At 42.5% G+C, this 11,725-nt stretch overlaps 1 pseudogene; it reads right to left on the minus strand.

Moving 5' to 3' along the window:
* Positions 1-5,350: 5,350 nt before the first annotated feature.
* LOC144496185 (U2 spliceosomal RNA) lies at positions 5,351-5,560 on the minus strand (annotated as a pseudogene).
* Positions 5,561-11,725: the final 6,165 nt, after the last annotated feature.

Genomic DNA, 11,725 nt, shown 5'->3' on the forward strand with positions numbered 1-11,725 from the left:
ACCTCATGGGATGTCATTAATTACAGACGATTCCTCCCTTCCGTTGCCCAACAACATGGGACGCTGGACAGTGAAATAGGGGAATGATTCCCACCGAATTGAATACACGTGACTCTCATCCAACCCGGAGAAATCTCTTATGTCTGCCTTCCACCTGCATTATCAGCTCGGAACTGTATAGCTCTATTCATCAAACTGCATTGGTAGCCACCTTGTTCCCGATTGATAACATAACTACGTTCAGTGAAATCGTTGTCCCTTGGAATGCAGGTTCTGTCTATACCTCCCCCATCAAGCCCTGCTGTATTTTCTCATTGACTGAAGCTTCCCAAAATCCTAAATTCAAACTACATTTCATAAATTCAAAATACATGTTTTTAAATGAAAAATACTTGTTATTCCTACAGAGCTGATTTCTACAACAACAGCCCTTGTCAGCGCTCTCCATAGCCTAAAATCATTCACTCTTATGTCAATATTGTGTTAGTATTCTTAAACCTGCGATTATGTATTTTTATTAGCCTAATTAGCCCTCCTACATCATACACTAACATCACACCCATGTAACTGTCTAAATGTTTTTTAAAAGTCAAAATTGTACCCACCTCTACCAGTGCCTCTGGCAACTCGTTCCAGACACTCACCACCCTCTGAGGGTTGTAATGGAATACTCCCCACTTGCCTGGATGAATGCAGCTCTAACAGCAGCCACAAATTTCAACAGAATAGAGGATAAAGCAATCTGCTTGATTGGTAACCCATCCACCACCTTAAACATTAACTCCCTCTACCACTGACACACAGTGGCAGCAGTGTCTACCATCTATGAGATGCACATCAGCAACTCACCAATGCTCCTTCTACAGCTCCTTTCCAAACTTGTGACCTCTACCACCTCGAAGGAAAAAGGCAGCAGATGCATGAGAACACCAGCACCTGCAAATTCCCCTCGAAGCTGCACACCATCCTGATTAGGAACTACATCACTGTTCCTTTGTTGTCCCTGGTCAAAATTCTGGAACTTCCTTTCTAACAGCACTGTGGGTATACCTCTACCACCATGGACTGCAGTGGTTCAAGAAGATGGCTCATCACCATTTTCTCAAAATCAATTAGAGATTGGTAAGAAATGCTGGCCAACCAGTGATGCCTACATCCTGTGAAGAAGTTAAAAGTACTCGGATCATGGTGTAAATGTGGGCACTCTAGTGTTCAGGCAAATATTACAACTGCATTTAAGGGGAAGCTCGGCATGCATATGAGGGAGTAGGGAATAGAATGTTACATTGACAGAGTTTGGTGCGAAGGAATGGGAAGTGACTCAAGTTGAACATAAATGGCAGCATGGCCTGGTTGGGTTGACTGGCCTGAGTCGTGCTGCATTTTATATATTATGCTTTACAATTCAAAGTAAAAAATGTACTGTAACGTATATAAATTAAATGATCTTCATTAAAGCCTTTGGCTTTGATCTTTGGGTCCTCACTGTCCACTGGGATGGTGCCAGAGGACTGGAGAGTGGCGAATGTTGTTCCTCTGTTTAAGAAAGGGAATAGAAATGACCCTGGTAATTATAGACCGGTTAGTCTTACTTCGGTGGTTGGTAAATTGATGGAAAAGGTCCTTAGGGATGGGATTTACGACCATTTAGAAAGATGCGGATTAATCCGGGATAGTCAGCACGGATTCGTGAAGGGCAAGTCGTGCCTCACAAATTTGATTGAATTTTTTGAGGGGGTAACTAAGTGTGTTGATGAAGGTAGGGCAGTTGATGTCATATACATGGATTTTAGTAAGGTGTTTGATAAGTTCCCCCATGGTCGGCTTATGATGAAAGTAAGGAGGTGTGGGATAGAGGGAAAGTTGGCAGATTGGATAGGTAATTGGCTATCTGATCGAAGACAGAGGGTGGTGGTGGATGGAAAATTTTCGGACTGGAGGCAGGTTGCTAGCGGAGTGCCACAGGGATCAGTGCTTGGTCCTCTGCTCTTTGTGATTTTTATTAATGACTTAGAGGAGGGGGCTGAAGGGTGGATCAGTAAATTTGCTGATGACACCAAGATTGGTGGAGTAGTGGATGAGGTGGAGGGCTGTTGTAGGCTGCAAAGAGACATAGATAGGATGCAAAGCTGGGCTGAAAAATGGCAACTGGAGTTTAACCCTGATAAATGTGAGGTGATTCATTTTGGTAGGACTAATTTAAATGTGGATTACAGGGTCAAAGGTAGGGTTCTGAAGACTGTGGAGGAACAGAGAGATCTTGGGGTCTATATCCACAGATCTCTAAAGGTTGCCACTCAAGTGGATAGAGCTGTGAAGAAGGCCTATAGTGTGTTAGCTTTTATTAACAGGGGGTTGGAGTTTAAGAGCCGTGGGGTTATGCTGCAACTGTACAGGACCTTGGTGAGACCACATTTGGAATATTGTGTGCAGTTCTGGTCACCTCACTATAAGAAGGATGTGGAAGCGCTGGAAAGAGTGCAGAGGAGATTTACCAGGATGCTGCCTGGTTTGGAGGGTAGATCTTATGAGGAAAAGTTGAGGGATCGAGGGCTGTTCTCTCTGGGGTGGAGGAGGCTGAGGGGAGACTTAATAGAGATTTATAAAATGATGAAGGGGATGGATAGAGTGAACGTTCAAAGACTATTTCCTCGGGTGGATGGAGCTATTACAAGGGGGCATAACTATAGGGTTCATGGTGGGAGATATAGGAAGGATATCAGAGGTAGGTTCTTTACGCAGAGAGTGGTTGGGGTGTGGAATAGACTGCCTGCAGTGATAGTGGAGTCAGACACTTTAGGAACATTTAAGCGGTTATTGGATAGGCACATGGAGCACATCAGGATGATAGGGAGTGGGATAGCTTGATCTTGGTTTCAGATAAAGCTCGGCACAACATCGTGGGCCGAAGGGCCTGTTCTGTGCTGTACTGTTCTATGTTCTATGTTCTAAAACCTCAAGTTGCTGTTATTAAAAAAGACTTTAGAACACAAATTTTGTTATATTTATGTAATAATGTGTGCAACATGAAATGTTAAAAAACATAGAACACCACACCTAATTGCATGTTTTTTGTTTTAATGCAGTTTGTGTATTAGGGAAATTGGCCAAATAGTGCTGCCAGACTTGACCTCTATTTTCATAGAGGTCACATTCACCAAAGAACCACATGCAACTGCGCATATCCAGACTTTTATTTTAAAACCATGTTCCCACCACCTTGCTTTCTGCCCCAATACAAACCCCTCCTTTCCTTCAGCCCACCGCCTATCCTTATGTCCTCGTTTCCCCCTGTTCACTGCTTCCTGCTTGCTATCTCTGTCCCAAATCCCTTTGAAATCAACACAAATCTGGAAATCCCTTGCTGATTCACCAGATTGCTTGTACAAATAGATATGTATATTTTTAGTTATGCAGATGTTAAATTTGTGATGTTACCATGAATGCTGAAAATGTTGGAGCCTAATCTTGTAAAAATTTAGATTTTCAGTTCTTCCAACAATTCCTCAACGGATATTTTACATGGAAATGAGAAAACTCATGAAAGGGTAGAGAATTGTCTATCAATAATCTGTTTTTTTAATTTACCTTTCCATTAGATTCTGCTGTATGTATTGATTACCTACCACCGGTTTTGCATCAAAATGAAGTTTCATGGAGTGAAGAGAACTGGGTATGATCAATTCCATTTGTAAGATGCTTTTCTATGATCCCATTTCTTGTCCAAAAGAGTTAATTTTTCTTTAATGGTTTAGAGCTGATGGATATTATAAAGGACCATGAGTGACAGTATTTTAGTTTCTCTGGTGGGTGGAAAGTCTTGTCGTTTTCAACAAATGAACGGAGTAAAGTAACCTCAATGTCTATGCAGCTACTTATTTGTTCAACCACACTTCCACCTTTTGATGTTCTAGTCCCCAACAAAATCATTACTGTCTCTTGCCCTGGCCATTGCCTCTTGTACAGCCCTCATCTCTGCTAACACAAATCCAAAGTATCAGTCTTGAAAGGATATATCAGACAACTGGTTTCACCATTCACTGCCACATCTGGCTCAACAATAGAAAACACGATTGAATGAGTTTGGGAAAGAAATAACAAGATTTTGTGGTAATGGATAAAGAAATAAAAGATGTATTGAGATGGGGTGTGAATGTTGGCATATCTTTTGTTTCTTTACTTTACCCATTACCATAAAACCTTCTGTCATTTAATCTCTCCTATTCTCCACCCTATAATAGAGCTTCCCATTTGTTCTTTCTCTTCACCCCCCCGGCCCCCCCACTTGCTCAAAATTTCTATCTTTTCTCAGTTCTGATGAAATGTCATCATAACCAAAGCTTAACTCTGCCTTTCTCCACAGATACTGCTTGAACTGATGATTATTTCCAGCATTTTCTGGTTCTATTTCAGATTTCCAGCATCTAGAGTAATTGTGGGGTCCTGCTCTCATCTGCTAAAACTGCTCACTATTTTCGATTCATCCCAGAATGCATAGATAACCCCTGACTTTTTTTCTTTACTGCAAACCATATTCTTAAAACCCTGTCCATTCCTCCTCTACCTTCTCTTCCAACAATAAATGGAAGGAACCCATAGACCTCTTTGGATGGTCTCAATCTTGGTGACAATTAGCTGCTTCTACCACTTCCCTTCTCGCACTAGCCCACCAAGCCAAATTTTCTTTAGTTCCCCCAGTCATAGCCCTAAACTCACATCTTTCCCCAGTTTCCCTATCACCCTCCATGCCTTCTTCAAACGCACATCGTCCATGAAACCCAACTCTTGCTCCTGATCCTATTTCAGCTGAACTAAGCTTACCATTATGGCCCCATATAAACTGATTCTATTGAGAGATCACTTGTTATAGGTGCTATGCTCCTCTCCTTTGAATCTGCCATTATCATCTTCTCTTTAATAAAATTACCCTTAATCCCACCATTTTTGCAAACTACCATCCCTTCTCCAACCACTATTTCCTCTCCAAAGTCCTTCTGTAAACATTATTCACGGAATCTGTTTCAGCACAGAAGGATGACATTTGGACCGTCGCGTTTTTGCTGGCTCTCCTAATGAGTACCTTCTACCTTCTCCCTATAACCCTGTACACTCTTTCAGATAAAAATCCAAATCCCTCTTGAATGCTTTGATTGGACCTACCTCCATCACATTATCAAGCAGTAAGAAGTCTCACAATACCAGGTTAAAGTCCAACAGGTTTATTTTTATTTTTTTTATACTTTTCCAATTCAATCAAATCAAATCCAATTCAGAGTCTCAACAAGTTGAGACATTTCCGATCCAGGCTGACAAGACAGGGTAAGCGACCAAACCACCCTGTCCTGGGCCCGATCTACATGAGCCAAGCTGATTGGAGAAGGGGGAGGTTCCTCCTCCAAGACTTGGGCTCATTTGCATCTTAGCCAAAAGGCCGAGATGCCGCTTTTAAAAATTGCTTCATATGAAACATATGAAGCCTCAATGTAACCCAATGACCTCAACCAAGTGCAGCATCCTCTCCATACTACACTTGATCTTAGCCAAAAGGCCGAGAAGCGATAAAATATTTGATTTATTTTTGGACCTCTTCCAGAAACGGGGAGGACGTGCAGACCCCACACAAACAATGACCCGAGCCGGGAATCGAACCCGGCTCCCTGGGGCTGGTGAGACAGCAGCTCTAACCCGCTGCGCCAGCCCAGTCCGCCTAAACAGGTTTATTTGGTAGCACAAGCTTTCGGAGCGCTGCTCCTTCATCAGGTGAGTGGGAGTTGGGTTCACAAACAGGACATATATAGACACAATTACAAGATAATGGATGGAATGTGAGTCTTAACAGGTAATCAAATCCTCACAGGTACAGACAATGCGAGCGGAGAGGGATTTAATCACAGGTTAAAAAGGTGTGAATTGTCTCAAGCCAGGACAGTGAGATTTTGCAAGCCCAGGCAAGTAGTGGGGGTTACAGAGAGTGTGACATGAACCCAAGATCCTGGTTGAGGCCGTCCTCATGTGTGCGGAACTTGGCTATCAGTCTCTGCTCAGCGACTCTGCGTTGTCGTGTGTCGTGAAGGCTGCCTTGGAGAACGCTTACCCGAAGATCAGAGGCTGAATGCATGTGACTGCTGAAGTGTTCCCTGACGGGAAGGGAACACTCCTGCCTGGCGATTGTCGAGCGGTGTTCATTCATCCGTTGTCGTAGCATCTGCATGGTCTCGCCAATGTACCATGTCTCGAGACATCCTTTTCTGCAGCATATCAGGTAGACAACGTTGGTCGAGTCGCAAGAAAATGCATGGTGTACCCGGTGGATGGTGTTCTCACGTGAGATGATGGTATCTGTGTCGATGATCCGGCCGGACAACGTTGTCTACCTGATATGCTGCAGGAAAGGATGTCCCGAGGCATGGTACATTGGCGAGACCATGCAGACGCTACGACAACGGATGAATGGACACCGCTCGACAATCACCAGGCAGGAGTGTTCCCTTCCTGTTGGGGAACACTTCAGCAGTCAAGGGCACTCAGGTTCTGATCTTCAGGTAAGCGTTCTCCAAGGCGGCCTTCAAGGCACGTGACAACGCAGAATTACCGAGCAGAAACTGATAGCCACGTTCCGCACACATGATGGCGGCCTCAACTGGGATCTTGGGTTCATGTCACACTATAACCGCCACGACTTGCCTGGGCTTGCAAAAATCTCACTAACTGTCCTGGCTTGAGACAATTCACGCCTCTTTAATCTGTGCTTAAACCCCTCTCCACTCGCATTGTCTGTACCTGTAAAGAGTTGATTACCTGTTAAGACTCGCATTCCATCCATTATTTTGTAATTGAGTTCGTGTCAACATATGCCCTGTTTGTGAACCCAACTCGCACTCAACTGATGAAGGAGCAGTGCTCCGAAAGCTCGAGCTACCAAATAAGCCTGTTGGACTTTAACATGGTGTTGTGAGACTTCTTACTGTGCCTACCCCAGTCCAACGCCAGCATCTCCACATCATGACCATCAAGCAGCTCATTCCAGATCATAACCACTTGCTAAGTGAAAAAATTTTTCCTTGTGTCTCCATTGCTTCTTTTGCCAATTTACTGAGTCTGTGCCGCCACGTCCTTCACCAATGGGAACAGGTTTTCCCTATCTACTCTGACCATACCCCTCATCATTTTGAATGCCTCTATCAAATCTCCTCTCAACCTTCTCTTCTCCAAGGAAACAGTCCCGACTCTTCCAATCTATCTATACGATTGCAATGCCTCATCCCTAATCTTCTGTGCTCTCTCTTGAAAGTGCAGTGCCAGAATAGACACAATACTCCAAAGTGGCTGAACCATTGTTTTAGACAAGATTAATACAATTCCTTGCTCTTTTACTCTATGCCCCATGAATAAATCCTAGACTGCTGTTTGCTTTGTTAACCACTTTCCCAACCAGTCCTGCCGCCTTCAATGGCTTAGCATATATACACCCAGGTCCTTTGACTCTTGCATTCCCCTTCGAAATGTATCCATTATTTTATACATTATATTTAATTTTATACATAATTTTTACACTATGTCCGACTCTTATTTATTGACTACAGCTCGGCCTTCAACACCATTATTCCTATGAAACTCATCTCCAAACTCTGTGGCCTGGGCCTCGGCACCTCCTTTTGTGACTGGATCCTGAACTTCCTAACTCACAGACCACAAATCAGTAAGGATAGGCAACAATACCTCCTCCATGATCATCCTCATCCTTGTTGTCCCACAAGGCTGTGTTCTCAGCCCTCTATTATACTCCTTATACACCTATGACTGTGTGGCCAAATTCCCCTCCAATTCGATTTTCAGGTTTGCTGACGACACCACCTTAGTGGGTCGGATCTCAAACAATGACGAGAAAGAATACAGGAATGAGATAGAGAATCTGGTGAACTGGTGTGGCAACAATAATCTCTCCCTCAATGTCAACAAAACGAAGGAGATTGTCATCGACTTCAGGAAGCATAAAGGAGAACATGCCCCTGTCTACATTAATGGGGACGAAGTAGAAAGGGTCAAGAGGTGCAAGTTTTTAGGTGTCCAGGTCACCACCAACCTGTCCTGGTCCCCCCATGCCGACACTATAGTTAAGAAAGCCCACCAACGCCTCTACTTTCTCAGAAGACTAAGGAAATTTGGCATGTCAGCTATGACTCTCACCAACTTTTACAGATGCACCATAGAAAGCATTCTTTCTGGTTGTATCACAGCTTGGTATGGCTCCTGCTCTGTCCAAGACCGCAAGGAACTACAAAAGGTCGTGAATGTAGCCCAATCCATCACGCAAGTCAGCCTCTCATCCATTGACTCTGTCTACACATCCCGCTACCTCAGCAAAGCAGCCAGCATAATTAAGGACCCCACACACCCCGGACATTCTCTCTTCCACCTTCTTCCATTGGGAAAAAGATACAAAAGTCTGAGGTCACGTACCAACCAACTCAAGAACAGCTTCTTCCCTGATGCTGTCAGACTTTTGAATGGACTTACCTTGCATTAAGTTGATCTTTCTCTGCACCCTAGCTATGACTATAACACTATGTTCTGCACTCACTTGTTTCCTTCTCTATGAACGGTATGCTTTGTCTGTATAGTGCGCTAGAAACAATACTTTTCACTATGTTAAAATATGTGACAATAAATGAAATCAAATATTTTCTTTCCAAGTTCTTCCCACCAAAATGAATCACTTCACACTTCTCTGCATTGAACTTCCATCTACCATTTGTCCACAAAATTCCACCAACTTGTTTATGTCTTTTTGAAGTTCTACCCTATTCTCCTCACAGTTCATATTGCTTTCAATTGATGGATCGTCAATAAATTTTGAAATTATGCCCTGTATACCAAGGTCTAGGTCATTAATATATATCAAGAAGAGCAAGTATTCCAACACAGACCCCTGCATGGGAAATCTACTACAAACATTCCACCAGTCCAAAAAAATCCATTAATCATGACCCCATGTTTCTCGTCACTTAACCAATTTGTTATCCATGTTGCTACTGTCTCTTTATTCCATGAGCTATAAATTTGCTCACAAGTCTGTTGTGTGGAACTGTATCAGATGCCTTCAGGAAGTCCAAACTGGAGGCCTGTTCAAACTGGAAGCCTGTGACCAGCTGTGTGCCTCAAGGATCGGTGTTGGGTCTACTGTTATTTGTCATTTATATTAATGATTTGGATGAGAATTTAGAAGGCATGGTTAGTAAATTTGCAGATGACACCAAGATTGGTGGCATAGTAGACAGTGAAGAAGGTTATCTCAGATTGCAACAGGATCTTGATCAATTGGGCCAGTGGGCTGACGAATGGCAGATGGAGTTTAATTTCGATAAATGCAAGATGATGCATTTTGGTTGATCGAACCAGGGCAGGACTTACTCAGTTAATGGTAGGGTGTTGGGAAGAGTTATAGAACAAAGAGTTCTAGGGGCACATGGTCATAGCTCATTGAAAGTGAAGTCACAGGTGGACAGGGTGGTGAAGAAGGCATTCGGCATGCTTGGTTTCATTGGTCAGAACAATGGACACAGGAGTTGGGACGTCTTGTCGAAGTTGTACAAGACATTGGTAAGGCCACACTTGGAATACTGTGTACAGTTTTGGTCACCCTATTATAAAATGAATATTATTAAACTAGAAAGAGTGCAGAATAGATTTACTAGGATGCTGCCAGGAACTGATGGTTTGAGTTATAAGGAGAGGCTGTAGACTGGGCCTTTTTTCTTTGGAATGTAGGAGGCTTAGGGGTGATCTTATAGAGGCCTATAAAATAATGAGGGGCATAGATAAGGTAGATAGTCAACATTCTTTCCCAAAGGTAGGGGAGTCTAATACTAGAGGGCATAGTTTAAGGTGAGAAGGGAGAGATACAAAAGGGCCCAGAGGGGCAATTTTTTTCACACAGAGGGTGGTGAGTGTCTGGAACAAGCTGCCAGGGGTAGTAGTAGAGGCGGGTACAATTTTGTCTTTTAAAAAGTGTTTAGACAGTTACATGGGTAAGATGGTTATCGAGGGATATGGGCCAAATGTGGGCAATTGAGGCTAACTTAGTCATTTGAAAAAAAGGGTGGCATGGGCAAGTTGTGTCGAAGGGCCTATTTCCATGCTGTAAACCTTCTATGACTCTATGTGCATCATATCAACAGCATTAATTACCTCAATCCTCTGTTCCCTCTTCAAACAACTCTAGCAGGTTAGTTGAATATAATTTGATTTTAACAAATCTATTTTGGCTTTCCTTAATTAGTCCACATTTGCTACATGACTATTACCTTTGTCCTGAATTATTCTTTCTCGAAGTCTTCCCACTGTTAATTGACTGCCTTGTCATTGTTGTGCTTATCTTGATACACTTTTTTGAACAAAGGTTTAATATTTGCAATTCTTCAGTCCTTTGACAATGTCCCAAATCTAAGGAAGACCGGAAAATTATGTCCACGCCTCTACAATAATCACTCTTATTTCCCTCAGTATTCTTGGTTGCAACTCATCTGATCCAAGTGACTTATCAACTTTAAACCTATCCAATGCCTCTTCCTTATCAATTGTGTATCATGTCACAATTACCTCCTCTTGCACAATGACCTTTAAGCATCATCTTCCATGATAAAGACAGATGCAATGTATTCATTTAATACCTCACCTATGCGCCCTGCTTCCATGCATAAATCCCCTTTTTGGTCCCTAGTTGGACACATTCCCCCTTTCACCACCCTCTTACTATTTATATGCCTATTGAAGACTTTTGAATTCTCCTTTGTTAGGTGATCAGTTACGATCTCATTAAATGGTGGAGCAGATTCAATGGGCTGAATAGCCTATTTCTGCTCCTATGTCTTATGATCTGTCAGTCACTGTTTTGTACTCTCTCTTTGCTTCTGTGCTTTTTCACATCACTTCTGAACTGTACCTGAACTATCCTTCTTTAAAAGTAGCCTATTGTTAGTTACTGTTTTTCCCACCAACCGTTGATCCCAATTTATCTGGTTCATATCTATTCTTGCCCCATTTGAAGTTGGCTTTCCACCAAGTAATTATTCTTACTCTGAAATGGTTTTTGTACTTTTCCATAGCCTACCTGAAAATTATAATAGAATGCTCACTAATTATTTCGGTCCCAGTTATAGGTACATCATCAGATTTCCACATGGCAATCTGCACCTGTAACTCACCCATCCTATTTTGTGCACTCTGTGCATTTGCATACATGTACAATAACTCTGATTTAGACTTCATTACTATAGACTGAGTGGTCACATGATAATGCATCTATAAAAAGGATCACATGTTGGGAATGTGGGAGTTCTCCCCAGAGAACAGATAGAGCACAAACATGGAGTAGCTTACTCAGCTGGTGAATAAAGCCCTTGTTGTCAGTGTTTGGGAACCCAGAACCAAAAACTTCTACATGATATTATGAGTTGGCAGCATGGTATAAGGATTTTGCTGCATCAACTTGATCATTTTCGACAAAAACATTGCAGACAGTTGGGAAAAGTTTGAGAAGGAGTGGCATAATTGCATTATGACAACTCAAAAAAGATACAAGCTCACAACTTACTAAACTTATTGGGCTCTGAGACTGATATTTTCCAAATGGAGGAGGAGAAAGAGGATCCTGAAATAATTCCAAAAAAGATTGAGAATATTTGTTTTCTGGTAAAAAGTATAATTCTTGACAGGCACGTGTTTA

The sequence above is a fragment of the Mustelus asterias genome, chromosome 7 (assembly GCF_964213995.1).
Source record: "Mustelus asterias chromosome 7, sMusAst1.hap1.1, whole genome shotgun sequence".
Taxonomy (NCBI): domain Eukaryota; kingdom Metazoa; phylum Chordata; class Chondrichthyes; order Carcharhiniformes; family Triakidae; genus Mustelus; species Mustelus asterias.